This window comes from Hemitrygon akajei, chromosome 18 (genome assembly GCF_048418815.1).
Source record: "Hemitrygon akajei chromosome 18, sHemAka1.3, whole genome shotgun sequence".
Taxonomy (NCBI): domain Eukaryota; kingdom Metazoa; phylum Chordata; class Chondrichthyes; order Myliobatiformes; family Dasyatidae; genus Hemitrygon; species Hemitrygon akajei.
In genome coordinates, this window is record NC_133141.1 from 53,570,552 (window position 1) to 53,594,802 (window position 24,251).

Here is a 24,251-nt window from a genome sequence, read left to right on the forward strand (position 1 = left end):
GGTTTGAGTATCTCAGAACCTGCTGATCTCCTGGGATTTAACACACAACAGTCTCTAGAGTTTACAGAGAATGGCGTGATAAACAAAAAACATCCAGTGAGTGGCAGTTCTGTGGGCGAAAACACCTTATTAATGAGAGAAGTCAGAGGAGAATGGCCAGACTGGTTCAAGCTGACAGGAAGGTGACAGTGACTCAGATAAGCATGCATGACAACAGTGGTGTGCAGAAGAGCATCTCTGAATGCACAACACATTGAACCTTGAAGTGGATGGGCTACAGCAGCAGCAGATCACAAACATATACTCAATGGCCACTTCATTAGGTACAGGAGATACCTAATAAAGTGGCCACTGAGTGTATATGACATACTTTGCAGGTGATTTCAGAACAACACCCACTGTATGAGAAATCTCAAAAATGTTGGTAAATCCAGGAGTAAACAGAAACTGTTGCAAGTACTCAGTAGGTCAGACAGCATTTGCAGAGAAAGAAGCTGAATTAATGTTTTGATTGATGACCTCCCATCAGAATGATCTAATTATTTAGGTTATCTGTTACTTTTTCTGCATAGATGCTGAGTACTTCTAACATTTTCAGCTTATCTCTCAGATTTCCAGCATCTCCAATTTCTTGCAACCTTCCATCTTTTACCACCAACTTCCTCCCCCCCCCCCCCCGAGTCCACCTATCACCTTGAGCTCCTTTCTCACCATTCCCCTCTCCAGATGCAGGGTTTCAAATGGAAACATTGACAATTCCTTTTCCCATACACATGCTGCTTGTCCTGCTGAGTTCCTCCAATAGATTTTTTTTTGCCCCAGATTCTAGCATCTGAAGTTTCCTGTTTCTTCAATTTTTTTAATTTTCAGTAAATCTGGGTGTACTACCTGTGTTAGTGAATGCACATTAAATGCCTCTTCTCTCCACTCATAGAAGATTAAGCACATGCTGGTTTCTGCAAACACTGGCAACAGCTGATGACATTTCATCCATTTACTTCAATGGACAAAAACAATGGATTTGCAAACACAAAGCAGCCATAATGTCTAAATTGATTCATGTCAGACTACTCTGTAATCCAGACTGAATTTATTGACTATCAACTCAAATTATTCAACAGCACATTTAACTTAACTCTTACTTGTCAAAGTGTGGGTGCTAAAAAATCAGATGCACATTATGTTTCATTTATGATTGTTTGTAAAGATATGGCGAACGCATCTGGAATATGACCACAAAGACCAGCACAATCTCGACAATTGTCAACAGAATCTTAACCATCATACACATAATAAAAATGCCTCAGTATTTCCTATTTAGCCAGTTTTCTCTTAATACAATATATAGAATTATGTTTGATATTGAGTACATTTTTAATTACAAAGCCTATAAACCTTTTAATGTTGAAAACCTGTGCCTTTAGCATGCAAACATTAAAACCTTTCTGAAGTAGAAATTGTGTAGTAGCATTGGACACTACCTTTCTGAGTGATTTGGTTACAGAGATAAGCATCACAATATAGTTTTATTGTTAAAGGTATTATTCTTTGCATTTCCATTCCTAAAGATTTTACCCTAAGATTTTAAATGTGCAATTATAATACGTGTGCACGCCAATGTGTTATGTGTGTTTCATTTCCATAACAGGATGTGTGCACTGATTACTCATAAATATTCTAATCATCACAGCACTGTTGAGAAAGAATTACAATTAAATTCTTCTCATAATAAATCTTAGGGCTTAATATATTGCCTCAGACCTAATGGAAAAACACATCTCATATTATATTTCTACAAGTCCAAAGAAAACAGTACCTGCGGATTACATTCCATGTCAAAGATGCAGCATGAATATGTTTGTAGAAAGGAGCTATGTGTACTGACCTGTGCAGGCTTGATTTATGGATGAGTACATGAAATGAATTATTCAGAATTCATCTACTTGAAGTGAACCAAATGCTCTCTCTTTTGCCGACTTTATCAGTGTCAGTTAATAGCTAATACCTATTTTTCTCTTCTCAATAAAGCCACAGGCAACATGCAAGTAAAATTTGAATTTCAAGTGTGGTGATATTTATTTTAACATGAAATAAAAGTTCTTCCCTTCCATCATTCAGCAAAATTCTTTATTGAGAAAGGTCTGTGGTAATAACTTGACAATTTAAATATTTAATTTACACGAATGAAAATGAAAAATATAGTCCTCATTGGCTGCACATATATCATGCTCTGTGGATCCCAAACCCCTGGGCATTCATGCTCTGACTACTGGCTCCATTTTACTTTTCGGTTGGTTTAATTGAGATTAAACAGATTCTATTGCTAGATTCTTCATCCTCAGCCTGGTTTAATGCAAGTAGTAATGTGTCTGTAAAATACAAATGAAAGGAAATGAAAACTAGGCAAAGAAAATGCAGGGCAGCCTATTCAGAAGCACTTGAGTAATTACACTGAAAATTTTTGCCCATGGGCCCGGTTTTAACCTAACCTGTTTGCCAGGAAATTGGCACACTCGGCCAGGCTGCTGCTTTACACCTCAAGTGATTTTAATTAAAGTTAATGGAAACTAAAATGGGGCAAAATACCTGTTTAATTGCACCCTTTGCATGTATGTGAATAACCATGTCTGCAACACTGCCTCAGTTATCATTCTGTGCATCTTTGGATCCATAATTCTGAGGTTCAAAAGGATATCTGATTAAGCCACCAAACAGTCTGTAAAATTTATTCCTTGAATGAATTGTTTGCAGACTTCTCCTTAAATCAACTGCAATGCTGACTCCTTTTTATCTGGATTACGATGTACTTTTAGCTGCCACACTGGCGCTGGAAATGATTGAACAGTTTCCTTTAAAGCCTGTTGGCAATACTGTATATCCACTGGTTTGCTCATTTTATTTCTGTGATGCTATTCTATCATTTCCGTTTGCAATGATGATAATTAATGAAAATTGCAATCTTTGAAAATGCATCCAATTCAGTTTTTCAGTGTTTGTGAGTGAAGAAAATACTTGCATAAAATAAAAACAACATCATTGATTTGTTATGATGGATTAAACAAATTCACACTTTTAATCTAGTCCTTTGATAGAACTTAAGTCATCTTTGGCATGTCATTTATTTTAATAATCCTTTGATGCACTTAAAATTTCTGAAAACTGATAATTGGCAATGCAAATTGTTACATTTCCAGGTTTAATCCTGCAGTCTTGAACTAGAATGCAAATAATGTCATTAGTGTGTAAATAGTCCAGATACTTTTGCTGAGGAGGAAAAATCCTTCAAGTTTTAAATCACAATGTTCATTGGACCTGTTCTACTGCTGGCTTGGCAGAAATCAGACCTCTATGTTATGAGATGTTATGAGAATGCAGGGTGACTTGGACAGGTTGGGTGAGTGGGCAAATATATGGCAGATGCAGTTTAATGTGGATAAATGTGAGGTTATCCACATTGGTGACAAGAACAGGAAGGCAGATTACTATCTAAATGGAGTCAAGTTAGGAAAAGGGGAAGTACAACGAGATCTAGGTGTTTTTGTACATCAGTCAATGAAAGCAAGCATGCAGGTACAGCAGGCAGTAAAGAAAGGTAATGGCATGCTGACTTTTATAACAAGAGGAAGTAAGTATAGGAGTAAAGGGGGGGGGGGGGTCAGCAGGAGACGCTCATGGAGTAAGCACTGTTTCAGATTCGCTCCATAACCTTTACTTTTCTTAACCTATGATCACCCTTATTTAACTTACTTTTACCTACACCAAAAGATTCTTGCTACTTTTTTGGACTTATCTTTAAGAGTTTATTGTGAATTTTTGAAGAAATGAATACAGAAATGGCTCTTAGATCTAAAGGGCGAGAACCTGGGAAGGATCCTAACGGGAACGGGAAGAAGAAAAAGACTGATCCTAAGCGCACTGAATTGACTTATGAAATATTATTGGAGGTTTTAAATGAAAAATTTGAAGAACAACGACAAATTTTTAAACAAGATATAAAGGCTTTTCAAGATTATATGGATAAGACGGATTCAGTTGTTAACCAGCAGCAAGTTCTAATCGCAACTTTGCAAGAAGACGCTCGGAAGCGAGACTTGATAATTGGAAAACTGGAGCAGAAATTACTTTCGACGATTAAGCAGGTGGAAACACTTAAAGCCAAGAGTGTCGACTTTGAGAATCGATCCAGAAGACAGAACTTACGCATACTTGGTCTCCCGGAAGGTATTGAACAAGGGGACCCCTCGAAGTATTTCGCACAACTTTTAAAGGATACGTTCCCTTCTGTATTCCCAGACAGTCCTCCGTTACTCGATCGCGCTCACAGAATTATGCGTCGATCACCAAGTGCTTCAGCTAAACCACCGGTTGTAATTGTCCGATTTCACTATGTGCATGTTAAAGAGCAACTTATTCATGTGGCTGGGCGTGTTGGGATGGTCAAATTCCAAGAATTCGATTTTCGATTAGTGGAAGATTTTAGTCCAGAAGTAATGAAGGCAAGGCTTCTTTTTAAACCTCTGATGTCCGAATGTTATGAGAAAAATCTAAAACCTGCGCTCTTATACCCTGCGAAGCTCAGAATCTGGCCTCCAAATGCACCACGGCGTGTTTTCCTTTCTACATCTGAAGCGAGAAGCTTTCTGAATGAGAACTTCCCTACTGCTTCGGATTCTCGTCTCTAATAAATGAGTGATGTTGATCGTGCAAGATAGTTTTTGTTTCCAAAACCAGATTTTGTTTCTGGCTATTGGTGTAGGTTTACTCTATATTTTATACTCTAATTAAAGTTTTCTTTTCGACATACTAATCTTTTTATTTTACTTACTTCAACCACTGTACTTTATCTTTGGTCATTATTATTAATCCTTCAAAGGTGAATTTTTTTTACTAAGATGGTGGTTTCTTCTCTAAAATATTTTTGGCTTTTTTTTTGATTTCGCCATTTTTTTCTCTCGTCTTCTTCTTATAATGCATTTCTTATCACAGTTTAAATTTTTTTTGGTTTGTTTGGGTGTAACCCAATTTATAAGTTACTAGTGATTATATTCTTTTTGTTTTTTTAACTATCAATTATATTAAGAAGTTTGGTTTTAGTATAGTGATTATTATTTCTTTAGAGTTTGGGTGGATCTTTTTTTTATCCTTTATATACGGAGTTGTCTTCTGCTGATATGGGGGTAGATTTAGTTTCATCTCTCCTTTTTCCCAGCCTATCCCTGGCTGGGGTGGTCTTTTTTCCTTGGGTGGGGGGTGGGTTTTTTTCTCTAAATCTTATGTTCCTTACATCAGTTTTTTTTAGTTTCTTCATTTGGGCTGATTTTAAACTACTCAAATGTCCACGATGTCGTCACTTCTGGGTTCGCCCCTTATTTTTGTTCTTCTTCCGGGTGCACGAGTTCATAATTTGGTTAACCCTTTATATACCAAAGGGTTGATTTCAGAAATATGGCTCAGACCATTAATTTTGTCTCTTGGAATACTAATGGCTTAAACCATCCGATTAAACGGAAAATGATTTTGAAAGTATTCCAAAGACTTAATGCTCATATTATTTTAGTACAAGAAACTCATGTGAGGAAAGAGGATAATTATCGCTTTTTTAGGTTTTGGAGGGGTCAACAGTACCATTCGAATTCGAATGCTAAAGTAAAGGGAGTTTCAATTTTTATTGACTCCTCTATTGCATTTGTCCAACACGATATCTTTTCGGATCCAAATGGTAGATTTTTGTTAATTACTGGCTTACTTTTTAACAAAAAGGTTGCTATGGTTAATGTTTATGCTCCAAATGTGGATTGTCCCAATTTGTTTAAGTCCTTATTTACTTCTCTACCTAATCTAAATGAATATAAGTTAATAATGGGTGGTGACTTTAATTGTTGTTTAAATCCTTTGTTGGACAAATCTATATCTACTCAGACTTTACCTAATAAGTTGGCCACTTGTATTAACTCTTTTTTGACTGATAATGGAATTTTTGATATTTGGAGATTTTGGCATTCTAAGGACAAAGAGTTTTCATTTTTCTCACATGTTTATCATTCCTACTCGAGAATTGATTATTTTTTTATTGACTCTTGTTTTATTCCATCGGTAATTGGTTGTAATTATGATATTATAGCTATCTCTGACCATGCTCCATTAAAACTTTCTATTAAATTTACGGATACAGCTTCTAGTGCTAGACAATGGCGATTTGATTCTACCTTACTGCAAGATCCGGATTTTATTAAATTTATGAAGGAACAGATCGATTTCTTCTTTTCAACTAATTCCATGGATGATATTTCTTGCGGATCACTTTGGGACACTTTTAAAGCATATATACATGGACAGATTATCTCCTACTCTGTTGGTCTGAGAAAACGCATTAACAAGGAAACTCTTTTATTGGTTGATAAAATTAAAGAGATTGACAAGAAATATTCGATTACTCCTAGTAAGGAGCTTTACAAACAAAGGGTTGAACTTCAAACGGAACATAGTTTATTACTTACATCTTCGATTAAAAATCAATTAATGAAAACCAGATCTGATTTTTATATACATAATGATAAATCGGGTAAACTGTTAGCTAGTCAATTGAAGAATGCTTTGGTTAAACGTCAAATTACTAAGATCCGTCAGCAGAATGGGGATCTGACAGTTAACCATGATGAGATAAACAAATCATTTCAAGATTTTTATACCTCCCTGTATCATTCCGAATTCCCTCATGATCATAATACTATGTGTGATTTTCTTGGGAAATTGAATTTTCCAAAATTATCATCAGATGATCTTTCAATATTAGAAACTCCTATTATGGATGCAGAAATTGAAGGGGTTATTTCCTCTATGAATTCTGGGAAAGCACCAGGTCCAGATGGGTATACAGTAGAATTTTTAAAATGTTTTTCCGCTACTCTTTATCCTTGGTTATGCAGGGTTTTTGAAGAAGCAATTAGATTGGGGAATCTGCCACAATCTTTTTATAGAGCTTCCATTTCTTTAATATTGAAGAAAGATAGACCCTACTGACTGTGCATCCTATAGACCAATATCTTTATTGAATGTAGATTCCAAGATCTTTTCCAAGTTACTGGCATCCAGGCTGGAGAAGGTATTACCCCAAATTATTTCGGAAGATCAAACTGGTTTTATTAAAAATCGCTATTCTTTTTTCAATGTTAGGAGATTATTGAATATTGTTTATACTCCTTCACATAGCACTTCAGAATGTGTCATTTCATTAGATGCGGAGAAAGCATTTGATAGAGTTGAATGGCCATACTTATTTAATGTGCTTGAGAAGTTTAATTTTAGTCCGACATTCATTTCCTGGATTAAACTGATATATCATACTCCAGTAGCCTCGGTGCTTACTAACAATCAAAGATCTCCCTTTTTTCGTTTATTTCGGGGTACTAGACAAGGCTGTCCTCTTAGTCCATTATTATTTGATATTGCTTTAGAACCCTTGACAATTGCTATCAGAGAATCACAGAACATTTTTGGCATTAATCGTGGGACAGATATATATAAGTTATCATTATATGCAGATGATTTATTATTATTTATTTCTGATCCTGAGAAATCCATTCCAGCAGTTATATCATTGTTGGCTCAATTTAGTGATTTTTCTGGGTATAAATTAAATCTTAATAAGAGTGAATTGTTTCCTTTAAATAGACAGGTTCCAATTTATGGAAATTTACCTTTTAAATTAGTTAATGACTCTTTTATTTACTTAGGGATTAAAATCACAAAAAACTATAAGGACTTATTTAAGGTTAATTTTTTACCCTTAATCAATCAGATTAAATGTTTGTTTACTAAATGGTCACCAGTATCTTTATCTCTGATAGGTCGGATTAATGCTATTAAGATGGTTATTTTACCCAAGTTTTTATATATATTTCAAGTGGTACCAATTTTTATTCCGAAATCTATTTTTAGATAGATAGATAGATAGATAGATAGATAGATACTTTATTCATCCCCATGGGGAAATTCAACTTTTTTTTCCAATGTCCCATACACTTGTTGTAGCAAAACTAATTACATACAATACTTAACTCAGTAAAAAATATGATATGCATCTAAATCACTATCTCAAAAAGCATTAATAATAGCTTTTAAAAAGTTCTTAAGTCCTGGCGGTAGAATTGTAAAGCCTAATGGCATTGGGGAGTATTGACCTCTTCATCCTGTCTGAGGAGCATTGCATCGATAGTAACCTGTCCCTGAAACTGCTTCTCTGTCTCTGGATGGTGCTATGTAGAGGATGTTCAGAGTTATCCATAATTGACCGTAGCCTACTCAGCGCCCTTCGCTCAGCTACCGATGTTAAACTCTCGAGTACTTTGCCCACGACAGAGCCCGCCTTCCTTACCAGCTTATTAAGACGTGAGGCGTCCCTCTTCTTAATGCTTCCTCCCCAACACGCCACCACAAAGAAGAGGGCGCTCTCCACAACTGATCTATAGAACATCTTCAGCATCTCACTACAGACATTGAATGACGCCAACCTTCTTAGGAAGTACAGTCGACTCTGTGCCTTCCTGCACAAGGCATCTGTGTTGGCAGTCCAGTCTAGCTTCTCGTCTAACTGTACTCCCAGATACTTGTAGGTCTTAACCTGCTCCACACATTCTCCATTAATGATCACTGGCTTCATATGAGGCCTAGATCTCCTAAAGTCCACCATCATCTCCTTGGTCTTGGTGATATTGAGACGCAGGTAGTTTGAGTTGCACCATATCACAAAGTCCTGTATCAGTTTCCTATACTCCTCCTCCTGTCCATTCCTGACACATCCCACTATGGCCGTGTCATCAGCGAACTTCTGCACATGGCAGGACTCCGAGTTATATTGGAAGTCTGATGTGTACAGGGTGAACAGGACCGGAGAGAGTACGGTTCCCTGCGGCGCCCCTGTGCTGCTGACCACCGTGTCAGACCTACAGTCTCCCAACCGCACATACTGAGGTCTATCTGTCAAGTAGTCCACTATCCAATCCACCATGTGAGAGTCTATTCCCATCTCCGTTAGTTCATGTTGATTCAAAAATTTCCTCATATGTATGGCAGAATAAAAATCCTAGATTAGGTGAAAAATATTTACAGAAGGCAAGGAAGGAAGGTGGATTGGCATTGCCTAATTTTAGATTTTATTATTGGGCAGTTAATATCCGATATTTGATATGTTGGTTAAAAGATTGGGATATATCTTTGAGCCTTCATTGGGTGAATCTGGAAATTAAATCTGTACAAAGATTTGCATTGTGTTCTATTTTAGGGACTTCTCTTCCCTTTGCTCTTTCTAAATTGCCGAAATGAATTGACAACCCGATAGTTAAACATACTTTACGTATATGGTTTCAATTTCAGAAATTTTTTGGGTTGACTCAGTTTGTTTTAAATATTCCTATTGTATCCAATTGCTTTTTTTATCCTTCTATTATAGACCAAGCTTATTCAGCTTGGAAGACTAAAGGATTACTACGATTTTCTGATTTATTTTTGGATAATTGTTTTATGTCTTTTGAACAATTATCTAATAAATATAATTTGCCTAGATTTCATTTTTTTAGATAATTACAGATTAGGAATTTCTTAAATACTGTACTTCCTACTTTTCCAAATTTTGTGTCTTCAGGTATTTTGGAGAATTTGTTTGAACTAAATCCTTGTCAGAAAGGGCTAATATCAAAACTTTACAATATAATTATGAAGATACGTTCAGAGCCCTTCTATAAGATTAAAAATGATTGGGAAAGAGAACTTAACCTTACTATCCCTATTGAGAATTGGGATAAAATTCTTCAATTAGTTACTACATCATCTATATGTGCTAAACATTCATTAATACAGTTTAAGGTTGTGCATCATTTTTATTCCTATATAAATCCTATTTGTGACAGATGTCATTCTGAGATAGCGTCTTTAACTCATATGTTCTGGTCGTGTCCGCTTTTGAAAAAATATTGGAAAGACATTTTTGATATTATTTCTACGGTATTGAACATTGATTTACAACCTCATCCTATTACTGCAATTTTTGATTTACCAATGATGGACTCACTCCATTTATCCTCTTCCGCTTGTTGAATGATTGCATTTCTTACTTTAATGGCTAGAAGATCTATTTTGTTGAATTGGAAAGAAATTGATCCTCCTACCGTATTTCATTGGTTTTCTCAAACTATGTTATGTCTAAATTTAGAAAAAATTAGAAGTGTTGTATTTGATACTTCTATTAAATTTGAAAAGATATGGAGACCATTTATTCAATATTTTCATATGATGTAATATGACCCTGTTCCAAGCCTATTTGTTTTTCCAGTTTTGATTTTATATATGTTGAGAGGATCGGAGTTGACGACACTGATGATTTTGTATTTTTGTGAGATATTATAAACAGCCCTTTTTTTCCATTTTTTCTTTTTCTCTTTTTTCTTTTTTTGTTTTTCCCCCTTATTAGTTATTAGATTATTAGATTAGTTTTTTTGCATAATTTTTTTTTCTTTTTCTTTTTTCTGTTTTTTAAAAATATATATTATGATATACCTAGGTTTGCCTTGTTTATTTGTAAATTGTATCGTTCATGACTTGGGAATACTTATTTATACTGTAACCATTGCTTATGTATTCTTTCATGTTCAGTTGAAATGTGTATGTTTGTAATCCCATTATCTATGTATCAATTTTATTTTGTTGATATTAATAATAATAATAAAAAGATTGAAAAAGAAAGGAGTAAAGAGGTCCTTCTGCAGCTGTACAGGGCCCTGGTGAGACCTCACCTGGAGTATTGTGTGCAGTTTTGGTCTCCAAATTTGAGGAAGGACATTCTTGCTATTGAGGAAGTGCAGCGTAGGTTCACAAGGTTAATTCCCGGAATGGCGGGACTGTCATATGTTGAAAGATTGGAGCGACTGGGCTTGTATACACTGGAATTTAGAAGGATGAGAGGGGATCTGATTGAAACATATAGATTATTAAGGGATTGGACACACTGGAGGCAGGAAGCATGTTCTCGTTGATGGGTGAGTCCAGAACTAGAGGCCACAGTTTAAGAATAAGGGGTAGGCCATTTAGAACAGAGATGCGGAAAAACTTTTTCACCCAGAGAGTGGTGTATATGTGGAATGCTCTGCCCCAGAAGGCAGTGGAAGCCAAGTCTCTGGATGCATTCAAGAGAGAGTTAGATAGAGCTCTTATAGATAGCGGGGTCAAGGGATATGGGGAGAGGGCAGGAACGGGGTACTGATTGTGCATGATCAGCCATGATCACAGTGAATGGCAGTGCTGGCTAGAAGGGCCGAATGGCCTACTCCTGCACCTACTGTCTATTGTGTATTGTCTCTCCTTACTTGTCAAGTAATTGCCATATTTAATTATTAATTACCTTTAAAGTGCAGGATGGAGTACGGGTAAGAAGCTTAGAGAGGTAAAAGGGAAGAAACAGCAGTTTCAAAGGCTGATAGAATAGTTCAAAAGACATTTCAGCTCATTTGAAGCCTTTGGCCTTGCTAAGGGACTTTGGATTTATGTATTAAACAAAAACAAAATAAAAGGAAGGTCCATGTGCAGACTGGCACTTGGCTAATAGGGTCTTGTGGAAACACAGGGGATGGCAGAAGCTGAAACCTGGACACCCCTTTTCTTCTTTGACCATCTCACCTCTCAGCTTTCCATACTGATGTAGTGTTTTGACCTGAAATGTCAACAGTTGCTTGACCAACTGAGCTCCTCCCACTAATAGGGTTCTACCACTGCCTGAGACAGTCCTGTGAATAGGAACAATAAAGTGTACTAACAGCACTGCATTTAGCTATCTGTTGTGCCTATTTTGTTAAGACATATTCCAAATCCATTTTCTCAAAAACATTAAAATGGTCCATTGAGATATACAGTACTTCGGAAAGACTCATCCTCTCATTCCAGTTCCCATTTAGCTGTGACAAGATATTCACATATGTTGGAATCTTGGGAGGTTTGATCAAATATGCAATTTTACCTGTCGCTTCTTTTTGTAATTTTTTTTAATTGAAGTTCATCATCAAACAAACATTTCCATAAGATGTATTTCAGACATTGTACATATATATCATATAATCATATATGTCACATATCTCCACATAGTATTTATCTGACGTATACACTTATAGGAAAGAGTGGAAAGAAAAAACAAGCAAAAGGAAAGAACTATGTACAAGTAGGGAGTGATCTTTTCTTTTACAACATATTCATTGATTTGTGAGAATAAAATCAGGCCTATGAGGCATTATGTAGTTAAACCATTTTTCCCAGTATGAATCAAATTGTTCCAGCTTATGATTAACAGATGCTGTTATCTTCTCCATTTTGTAAATGTCCATTGTAATTTCCATCCATGCATTTAAAGTTCAGCTCTCCTGTGATAACCATTTCCTAGTAAGAGTCTTTTTACCAGCCACCAACAGTATATTCATTAAATATTTATCTCTTTTCAACCATTCTTGAGGTATATATCCAAAATATATGGTCTTACTCTCTAAGGGTATTTCTCATTTAAAGATGTCTTGTAGGGCATTGTGTATCCCACTCCAATAGTCTTTGATAACAGGGCATTCCCAGAAAATATGATAATGGTTTGCATTTTGATTTGCACAATTTCTCCAGCAAACAGGGAGGTTAGTATCATAATGGGATTTCTTAGAGGGTGTAATAAAATACCTTATCAAGTTTTTCCATCTGAACTCCTTCCATTTCTGTGAACTGGTACACTTCCATTGTTATCTCCATATTATTGTCCATTCTTCCTCAGATATAATTATCCCTCCTTCCTTCTCCCATTTTGTTTTAATGTATGAAGTCAAATGTGTTTTAAGATTTGACAACCCCTTACACAAGCTTGAAATTATTCTACTACCGTTATCAGAATTATATGCTTTTCTAAATAGCTCTATCAAGCATGTACTTGCCTTGGTTACATTTTTAAGCATCCTATTAACATATTGTCACATCTGTAAATACCGATAAAAATCTTGTTTTTCTAATAAGTGTTTTTCTTTAAGCATTTCAAAACTGAACAGTTTTCATTCTTTCATTATGTTGCAAAGAACTGTTATTCCTTTAGCTGTCCAGTCCTTAAATCTAGCATCCAGTTTATTCGGCGTAAAATCCAAGTCATATGCACACCATTTAAGAATTGCAATATCTCCCTCTAGATTATATTCTTTTATAGTAGTTTTCCATATTTTAAGAGTCAATTTCACCCATGGGTTATCAATAGTATTTATGTACCTTTGCAGGTTGTTATCAGCCAAAATTGCTTGTATGGGGATGGGAAGTACCCGCTCCTCAATGTTTTTCCATTGAGCGTCCTATGATGGGTTGCACCAACATATCACAGCTCTCAACTGTGCTGCAAAATAATAATCTCTAAGAGAAGGTAGGCCCCATCCCCCCTTTTCCTTTGCTAATTGCAAAGTTTTGAGACAAACTCTAGGCCTTTTACCCTGCCAAATATACCTTGATAGCATCTTGTTCCATTCATTGAATTGATTTTGATTAATCTCTATTGGTAGGGTCTGAAAGAGATATAACAGTCTGGGCAGAATATTCATTTTAATAGACTCAATCCTTGAACTGAGACTGAAAAAAGGAATCAGATTCCATCTTGCCATATTTTCCTTAAGTTTTTAATATAAAGGCTGATAATCACATTCTGATAATTTTGCCAAATCTTTTGCAATAATGATGCCCAAATATTTGAAAGACTCTGTTTGCCATGCCCAGGGATATCTACTTTCAATTTCTCTTGGTGGGCTATAGTAATATGAAAGTAATTGGGTTTTATCTATGTTGATCTTGTATCTGGATAATTGACCATATTGTTCAAAGGATTGCATCAATTTAGGTATAGAGTATTTTGGTTGCCCTAGATAGATCAAAATGTCATCCACGTAACAAGCCAATTTATGCTCTGTCCCTTTAATAGTAATTCCCCTGATATCTTCATTTTGTCTGATGTATTGAGCTAATGGTTCCAGATATAACGCGAAGAGTAGCGGTGACCATGCACAACCCTGTCTCGTGCCCCTTTCTAGGGTGAGACTATTTGATAAATATCCATTGATTTTAATCCTAGCAGTAGGGTTGTCATATAGTAGCTGTATAATTTTAATAATTGTGTCTTGGAAACCAAATCTATGTAAAACTCTGTAAAGAAAATTCCAATTGACTGAATCAAATGCCTTTTCAGCATCCACGCTTATCACTATTGCTTTGATTTTTTTTTGTATATGATCCATAACGTGAAGTGTCCTTCGTATATTTTCTTGTGTTTGGCGTTGTCGTATAAAACCTGTCTGATCGTTACGTATCAGTATGGGTAGAAACTCCTCTAATCGTTTGGCCATGATGGAGTTAAATAATCTATAATCTACATTAAGAATGGATATTGGTCTAAATGACCCGCATTCCATTTTATCCTTGCCTTCTTTTGGTATAGCTGAGATTATCGCTTCCTTCCAACTGGGTGGCATTTGTGCCTTTTTTAGAGACCAGTTCAGTGTGGGGAGTAGAACAGGAATTAACTCATTTTAAACTCTTTGTACCACTCTGCCGTATACCCATCTGATCCTGGTGACTTGCTTAATTTAAGCCTACTAATTGCAGCTTTTAATTCAACTTCAGTTATGTCAGCAGTCATCGTTCTATTTTGTTCTTCGCTTAAAGTGGGTAACTCCAGAGAATTCAGGAAGGTGTCAATTTGGGTTATGCTTCCCCCTGGAACTTTGGAATATAGAGTTTTGTAAAACACTTCAAAAGCTTCTTGAATTTCACTTAGTTTATTTTTTTATCATTTTTGTTCTTGGATCCCTAATTCTATGAATTGTATTTTCTGCTATCTTTTTTTCAGTTTCCACGCCAGTATTTTCATAGACTTAGATCTACTTTCATAATGTCTTTGTTTCAGAAACATTAAATTTTTCTTAATTTCTTGCATAGCCAAACTATTAATTTCATTCCTAATTTTTTAAATTTCCCCAATGTATCCTGTGCCAAATTCAATTTGTGTTTTTTCTCTAGTACCTTCAGCCTATTTTGTAATTCCTCTAATGTTTTATTCCTTATTTTTTCTTATATGAAGATATCGCTTTAATTTTTCCTCTTAAGCTAGCCTTCAGAGTATCCCATAGAAACATAGAAAATAGGTGCAGGAGTAGGCCATTTGGCCCTTCGAGCCTGCACCGCCATTCACTGTGATCATGGCTGATCATCCAACTCAGAACCCTGTACCTGCTTTCTCTCTATACCCCCTGATCCCTTTAGCTGCAAGAGCCATATCTAACTCCCTCTTAAATATAGCCAATGAACTGGCCTCAACTGTTTCCTGTGGCAGAGAATTCCACAGATTCACCACTCTCTGTGTGAAGAAGGTTAAAAGGCTTCCCCTTTATCCTTAAACTGTGACCCCTTGTTCTGGATTTCCCCAACATCGGAAACAATCTTCCTGCATCTAGCCTGTCCAATCCCTTTAGAATTTCATACATTTCAATAAGATCCCCCCTCAATCTTCTAAATTCCAGTGAGTATAAGCCTAGTCGATCCAGTCTTTCTTCATATGAAAGTCCTGCCGTCCCAGGAATCAATCTGGTGAACCTTCTCTGTACTCCCTCTATGGCAAGAATGTCTTTCCTCAGATTAGGGGACCAAAACTGCACACAATACTCCAGGTGTGGTCTCACCAAGGCCTTGTACAACTGCAGTAGAACCTCCCTGCTCCTGTACTTGAATCCTCTTGCTATGAATGCCAACATGCCATTCACTTTTTCACTGCCTGCTGTACCTGCATGCCCACTTTCAATGACTGGTGTACAATGACACCCAGGTCTCGTTGTAACTCCCCTTTTCCTAATTGGCCACCATTCAGATAATAATCTGTTTTGCTATTCTTGCAACCAAAGTGGATAACCTCACATTTATCCACATTAAATTGCATCTGCCATGAATTTGCCCACTCACCTAACCTATCCAAGTCACCCTGCATCCTTTTAGCATCCTCCTCACAGCTAACACTGCCACCCAGCTTTGTGTCATCCGCAAACTTGGAGATGCTGCATTTAATTCCCTCGTCTAAATCATTAATATATATTTTAAACAACTGGGGTCCCAGCACTGAGCCTTGCGGTACCTCACTAGTCACTGCCTGCCATTCTGAAAAGGTCCCGTTTACTCCCACTCTTTGCTTCCTGTCTGCCAACCAATTCTCTATCCACATCAATACCATACCCCCAATACCGTGTGCTTTAAGTTTGCACACTCCTGTGTGGGACCTTGTCAAAAGCCTTTTGAAAATCTAAATATACCACATCCACTGGCTCCCCCTATCCACTCTACTAGTTACATCTTCAAAAAATTCTATAAGATTCGTCAGACATGATTTTCCTTTCACAAATCCATCTGACTTTGTCCGATGATTTCACCTCTTTCCAAATGTGCTGTTATCACATCTTTGATAACCGACTCTAGCATTTTCCCCAGTCAGGCTAACCAGTCTATAATTCCCCGGTTTCTCTCTCCCTCCTTTTTTTAAAAAGTGGGGTTACATTAGCCACCCTCCAATCCTCAGGAACTAATCCCGAATCTAAGGAGTTTTGAAAAATTATCACTAATGCATCCACTATTTCTTGGGCTACTTCCTTAAGCACTCTGGGATGCAGACCATCTGGCCCTGGTGATTTATCTGCATTTAATCCCTTCAATTTACCTAACACCACTTCCCTACTAACATGTATTTCCCTCAGTTCCTCCATCTCACTAGTCCCTCGGTCCCCTACTATTTCTGGAAGATTATTTATGTCCTCCTTAGTGAAGACAGAACCAAAGTAGTTATTCAATTGGTCTGCCATGTCCTTGTTCCCCATGATCAATTCACCTGTTTCTGACTGTAAGGGACCTACATTTGTCTTAACCGATCTTTTTCTTTTCACATATCTATAAAAGCTTTTACAGTCAGTTTTTATGTTCCCTGCCAGCTTTCTCTCATAATCTTTTTTCCCTTTCCTAATTAAGCCCTTTGTCCTCCTCTGCTGGTCTCTGAATTTCTCCCAGTCCTCAGGTGTGCCGCTTTTTCTGGCTAATTTGTATGTTTTTTTGCTCCTTTCCCTGGTTTATTCTTTTGCCAAATTGGGATGAACACTTGTTGTAGTTCATCCATGCAATCTTTAAATGCTTGCCATTGCATATCCACCGTCAACCCTTTAAGAATCATTTGCCAGTCTATCTTAGCTAATTCACATCTCATAACTTCAAAGTTGCCCTTCTTTAAGTTCAGAACCTTTGTTTCTGAATTAACTATGTTACTCTCCATCTTAATGAAGAATTCCACCATATTATAGTCACTCTTACCCAAGGGGCCTCGCACCACAAGATTGCTAACTAACCCTTCCTCATTGCTCAATACCCAATCTAGAATGGCCTGCTCTCTAGTTGGTTCCTCGACATGTTGGTTCAGAAAACCATCCTGCATACATTCCAAGAAATCCTCTTCCTCAGCACCCTTACCAATTTGGTTCACCCAATCTATATGTAGATTGAAGTCACCCATTATAACTACTGTTCCTTTATTGCACGCATTTCTAATTTCCTGTTTAATGCCATTCCCAACCTCACTACTACTGTTAGTACACAACTCCCACCAGCGTTTTCTGCTCCTTAGTGTTATGCAGCTCTACCCATATCGATTCCACATTCTCCAGGCTAATGTCCTTCCTTTCTATTGCGTTAATCTCCTCTCTAACCAGCAACGCTACCCCACCTCCTTTTCTTTCCTGTCTATCCCTCCTGAATATTGAATATCCCTGGATGTTGAGCTCCCATCCTTGGTCACCCTGGAGTCATGTTTCTGTGATCCCAACTATATCATTTTCATTAATAACTATCTGCACATTCAATTCATCCACCTTGTTACGAATGCTCCTCGCATTGACACACAAAGTCTTCAGGCTTGTTTTTACAACACTCTTATCCCTTATACAATTATGTTGAAAAGTGGCCCTTTTTGATTTTTGCCCTGGATTTGCCTGCCTGCCACTTTTACTTTTCACCTTACTACTTTTTGCTTCTACCCTCATTTTACACCCCTCTGTCTCTCTGCACTTGTTCCCATCCTCCTGCCACATTAGTTTAAAGCCTCCTGAACAGCAGTAGCAAACGCTCCCCCTAGGATGTTGGTTCCAGTCCAGCCCAGGTGCAGACCGTCCTGTTTATACCGGTCCCACCTCCCCCAGAACTGGTTCCAATGCCCCAGAAATTTGAATCCCTCCCCCTTGTACCATTTTTCAAGCCACGTATTCATCTGAAATATCCTCCTATTTCTACTCTGACTAGCACGTGGCACTGGTAGTAATCCAGAGATTATTACCTTTGTGGTCCTACTTTTTAGTTTATCTCCTAACTCCCTAAATTCACTTTGTAGGACCTCATCCCATTTTTTACCTATATCGTTGGTACCTATGTGCACCACGGCCACTGGCTGTTCACCCTCTCATTCTAGAATGGCCTGCAGCCGCTCAGAGACATCCTTGACCCTTGCACCAGGGAGGCAACATACCATCCTGGAGTCTCGTTTGCGGCCGCAGAAACGCCTATCTATTCCCCTTACAATCGAATCCCCTATCACTATAGCTCTCCCACTCCTTTGCCTTCCCTCCTGTGCCGCAGAGCCACCCATGGTGCCATGAACTCGGCTGCTGCTGCCTTCCCCTGATGAGACATCTCCCCCAACAGTATCCAAAACAGTATATCTGTTTAGGAGGGAGAGGACCCCAAGGGACTCCTGCTCTACCTGCCTACTGCTATGCTGTCTAGTGGCCACCCCTTCCCTTTCTGCCTGTGTAGCCTTTACCTGCGGTGTGGCCAACTCACTGAACGTGCTATTCACAACTTTCTCAGCATCGCGGATACTCCAGTATGAATCCAATCGCAGCTCCAGATGCTCAATGCGGTCTGCCAGAAGCTACAGTTGGACACACTTCCTGCACACATAGTCGTCAGGGACACTGGAAGTATCCCTGATTTCCCACATGCTGCAGGATGAACAAACCACAGGGCTGATCTCAGCTATCATGACCTACCCAATACATTGCCTCAACTTTTGAAACGTTCTCCTTTTAAAGGAACTTACCCGACCTTACCTCACTTGGAGTGAAGCTCGTCCTCAGCCTCTGCTCTGCGAAGCCTCTCGTGACAAAGCCTTCCCACTCTGTCTCCCTCTACTCCGTCGCCCGCTACAACGTCACCCGCTCCATCTAACAGCTCTCTTTAAATACTCCTGCTGCCTCACGGTCCGACTTACACGCACTAAAAATGGTGAAACCTCTCCATTATCATTGAATTCTAAGTAGAGACCAATTTCTTTTTTAATTTGTCCCTTAAAGTATTGAGTAGACTTGAATTTAGTTTCCAAATAGTATTCTTTGGTTGTAAGTCAAAATCAACAGATAAATATATAGGTGCATGGTCACTTACCTTTGTTGTCCCAATTCCACAGGTGTTTATTTTGTCTTTGTCTTTTCCAAATGTTATGAAATAGTCTATTCTTGTATATACAGAATGGGGAGCAGAATAATGAGTGTAATCCCTTTTGTCAGGGAAGAGGTCCCTCCATATATCAATTAAACCAACATCCTCAAAAAGATAATTAACTTTCTTATGTAAAGATTTTGTTTCATAGGTTTTTCTATTGGAAGAGACTAAGTTTGGTTGTAATTGCAAATTTAAGTCTCCCCCACATATCAGGAGACCTTCTGTTTCCATTACCATAATATCAGTAATTTTCTGAAAGAAACCAATATCACTTCCCAGGGGTGCGTATATATTCAATAGAGTAACTGAATTTCCATCTATATTCCTCCTTACCAGAATATATCTGCCCTCTTTATCTCCCATTTCGAATATTTTTTCAAAATTTAGTTTACTTGAGATAAGAATAGCAACTCCTCTCCTATGTCCTGATTTATATGAGGAGAAAAACAAATTAGTGAAGCCCATTCTCTATAGTTTTCTATGCTCATTATCACTTAAATGAGTTTCCTGTAAATATACTACATTGGGCTTGTTCTTTTTTCATTTTGGATAAAATTCTATTACATTTGATTGGATTTAATAGCCCATTGACTTTAAAAGAAATTAATTTTACTTTGTCCTTAGCCATCTGAATTTATCTGTCAAAGTATCATTGAAATTAGCAGAATAAAACTTAATCGATCTACTCCCTGAACAAATAAGAACCAAGAAACACAAATAATAACAAAAATGGCAACGAAGGTGTGATTCCAAGGCTGAGGTCTCTAGTAGATGACCCTGCGTTGAGCTAGAGGAAATGTCTAGCTGTGGGGATTAACCCCTCCTACTTGTGAGTTGAGGGCCCCCAATGCAATATTCATAAAAGTCAGTGAACAAATCCATTACACAGAAAAGATTTCCCTGTCTACTCCTTATACACACACATATATATTATATACATACACATATATGCCCACACACACACACACACATATATATTTTCTCATTTTGGTGGGGCAAAAGGAGTAAGTGAGTGAATAAAGAATAACTTAGTAATATAAAATCCACATTATAAGTATTTCTCGAGATAGGTATATCACCGTCTACTTTTGCTTCCGTTTAGCTTCTCAACATTTTCAAAGTTAGCCAAACCTTATGGCTGTTCTGAAGGGGGTGAGGACTGTCTTTGGGAAACTCCCAGTCTCTTCCTGATATACTTCTCTCGGCCTCCTCCCGTCTCCTGCTTTCTCGATTCTCACATTATTTCCCAAGCGAAGCAGGATAATTCCTCTGCCAGGCTTTCACTCGGTTTGATCACTCTGATGGGCAACCCTCTGGCCTTCATGTCTGTAGTCACCTCTTCCACTGTCTGGTACAGTTGATCTTGATAAAACACTCAAAGTTTAGCAGGGTACAGAGTTTGAAATCTAATCCTTTCCTGCTTTAGTATTTGCTTTACTTCAGAGTATTCTTTACGTTTCTGCAGGACCGCGGGGGTAATCTTGGTCGAAATATATTAATTTATCATCTAAAAACACTCTCTTCTTACCCCAGGCCCTTCGTTGAATCTCCGCCTTGGTACTGTATCGAAGGAATTTAATTATCATTGAGCGTGGCTTATCTGCTCTATCTCGGGTAGGCCGCAGAACGACCGCGCAATGCGCTCTCTCAATTTCCAGCTCCATAGTCGAGGGAAGCTCCAGCGCCTCCCGCAGCAACTTTCCGACAAACTCCGTCATAGACAAACCTTCCGCTCCTTCGGGAACATTGTAGATTCTGATATTTTTCCGCCGTGATCTTCCCTCCAGGTCAAGCAGTTTCCCTTCTTGTTGATTTAATATTTTTATCATTCAACGTTTTGAATGCGATCTTCCACCTTCTCAATTCGAGTCTCTGCCACCACTATTTTTTGATTGACATTGGCGAGCTCTGACTTAATATCATGTAGCTGCTGCTTTATTTCTTTCTGGAATTCCCTTATCTCTTTCAGGATTTCGACCATATTCGCTGCTTCACCTGAACGAGGCCCAGCGTCAGCTTTGCTAGCACACGGTCGGGTCGGAGAGCCGCTCGCTGCACTCCTCTCGTCCGCAGGCTCCACAGTGTCACTTTTTTTATTTCCATTATTTTTCCCCATTCTTACCCCTCTTATCAGTTCAAATACTTTTGAAAAATACTATATTTGATGGGTTATAGGGCAAAATATGCGTTTTTCTGGAGGAGCTAGTGACTTAAGCTGTCATTCTTGACGATGATGTCACCGGAACCCATCTTACCTGTAGCTTCTAATGCAATATTATTCATTCCACAACTGAGGACCTATGAAGGAATCACGCAGCACAGCTGTTATTCAGGGCTCTGCTGTCCAAGCATTTGTTCAGGATTAGCACTTAATTTTTGGTTAAATTGAGGACCACTTATTACTCTGCACAGTGCTACATGAGCACTAATAGATGGATAGAGTATTAGAAATGAGGCAGTAATCCCATTTGGGACCCATTCATACCAGTGATTGTGCTGTTGACAGAAAAAAAAAACAACAGGTGGTCAAAAGTTTATGAGAGCAATGGTTGTCAGTTCAAAATAGAAAAACTAATACTGACTATTAAGATAAACACAAGGAAATCTGCAGATGCTGGAAATTCAAGCAACACACAGAAAATGCTGGTGGAACACAGCAGGCCAGGCAGCATCTATAGGAAGAAGTACAGTCGACGTTTCGGGTCCTGACAAATGGTCTTGGCCTGAAACATCGACTGTGTTTCTTCCTATAGATTCTGCCTGGCCTGTTGCGTTCCACCAGCATTTTGTGTGTGTTGCCTGACTATTAAGGTAGTTGGAAGAACTGTGAAGGACTTTTAAGTTTTTCATGGGCTGTGTATTGCCTAGCAACCTGGGGTGACCAGTTTGATAAAGCCAACATGATTAAAATCATTGGTTATAGAGTCATAGTCACAGAACTCTACAGCACAGAAACAGGCACTTTGGCCCATCTAGTCTGTGTTTAACTATTAATCTGCCTAGTCCCATCGACATGCACCCGAAACATAGCCCATCATACTATTCCCATCCATATACAGACCTAAATTTTCCATAAATATTGAAATTGACCCTGCATCCACCACTTCCACTGGTAGGTCATACCACACTCTCAACACCCTCTGAGTGAAAATATTCTCCCTCATGTTCCCATTAAACATTTCATCTTTCACCCTTAACATATGACCTCTAGTTCTAGTCTCATCCTTTCCTTATGACTCAAGTCCTGAAGCCCTGGCAACATCCTTGTAAATTTTCTCTGTACTCTTTCAATCTTATTGATATCTTTCCCATAGGCAGGTGACCAAAACTGCACACAATACTCCAAATTAAGCCTCGCCAATGTCTTGTACATCTTCAACATAACATCCATCTCCTGTACTCAATACTTTGATTTAAAAAGGCCAATGTCCCTAAAGCTCTCTTTATGACCCTGTGACACCACTTTCAGAAATTATGGATATGTATGCCCTGATCTCTCTGTTTTACCACACTCCTTAGTGCCCTACCACTCCTTGTGTATGCCCTCCCCTAGCTTGTCCTCCCAAAGTGCAACTATTCACAATTGTTTGCATTGAATTCCAGCAGGTTCAGAGCTCACCGCAAGCTTTGATAGTCTTTCTTGCTGTCTACTATGCCCACAATCCTGGTGTCATCCACAAATTTGCTGATCCAGTATACTAGATAATCATCCAGATCTTTGATACAGATGACAAACAACAACAGACCCAGCAATGATCCCTGCTGCACACCACTAGTCATAGTCCTCCATTCAGAGAGGCAACTATCTCCTACCACTCTGGCTTCTCCTAGGAAGCCAAAGTCTAATCCAATTTATTGCCTCATCATGAACGATAACCAACCGAACCTTCCACGCGGGACCTTGTCAAAGGCCTTGCTAAAGTCCTTGTAGATGGTATTTACTGCCTTGCCTTCATTAAATTCCTGAGTAGCTTCCCCAAAAATAATCGTTAAGATTGGTTAGACATGACCTACCATGCACAGACCCACGTTGACTGTCCCTAACACACAAAATGCTGGTGGAATGCAGCAGGCCAGGCAGCATCTATAGGAAGAAGTACAGTCGATGTTTCGGGCCGAGACCCTTCGTCAGGACTAACTGAAAGAAGAGATAGTAAGAGATTTGAAAGTGGGAGGGGGAGGGGAGATCCAAAATGATAGGAGAAGACAGGAGGGGGAGGGATGAAGCTAAGAGCTGGGAAGCTGATTAGCAAAAGGGATACAGAGCTGGAGAAGGGAGAGGATCATGGGACAGGAGGCCTAGGGAGAAAAAGGGGGAGGGGAGCACCAGAGGGAGATGGAGAGCAGGCAAGGAGTGATTGTGAGAGGGATAGAGATAGAAAAAAGAGAGAGAAAAAAAGAAAAAACAGAGAAAAAGAAAAAAGGGAAAAATAATAAATAAGTAAGGGATGGGGTAAGAAGGGGAGGAGGGGCATTAACGTAAGTTAGAGAAATCAATGTTCATGCTATCAGGTTGGAGGCTACCCAGACGGAACATCAGGTGTTGTTTCTCCAACCTGAGTTTGGATTCATCTTGACAGTAGAGGAGGCCATGGATAGACATATCAGAATGGGAATGGGACGAGGAATTAAAATGTGTGGCCACTGGGAGATCCTGCGTTCTCTGTCAGACAGAGTGTAGGTGTTCA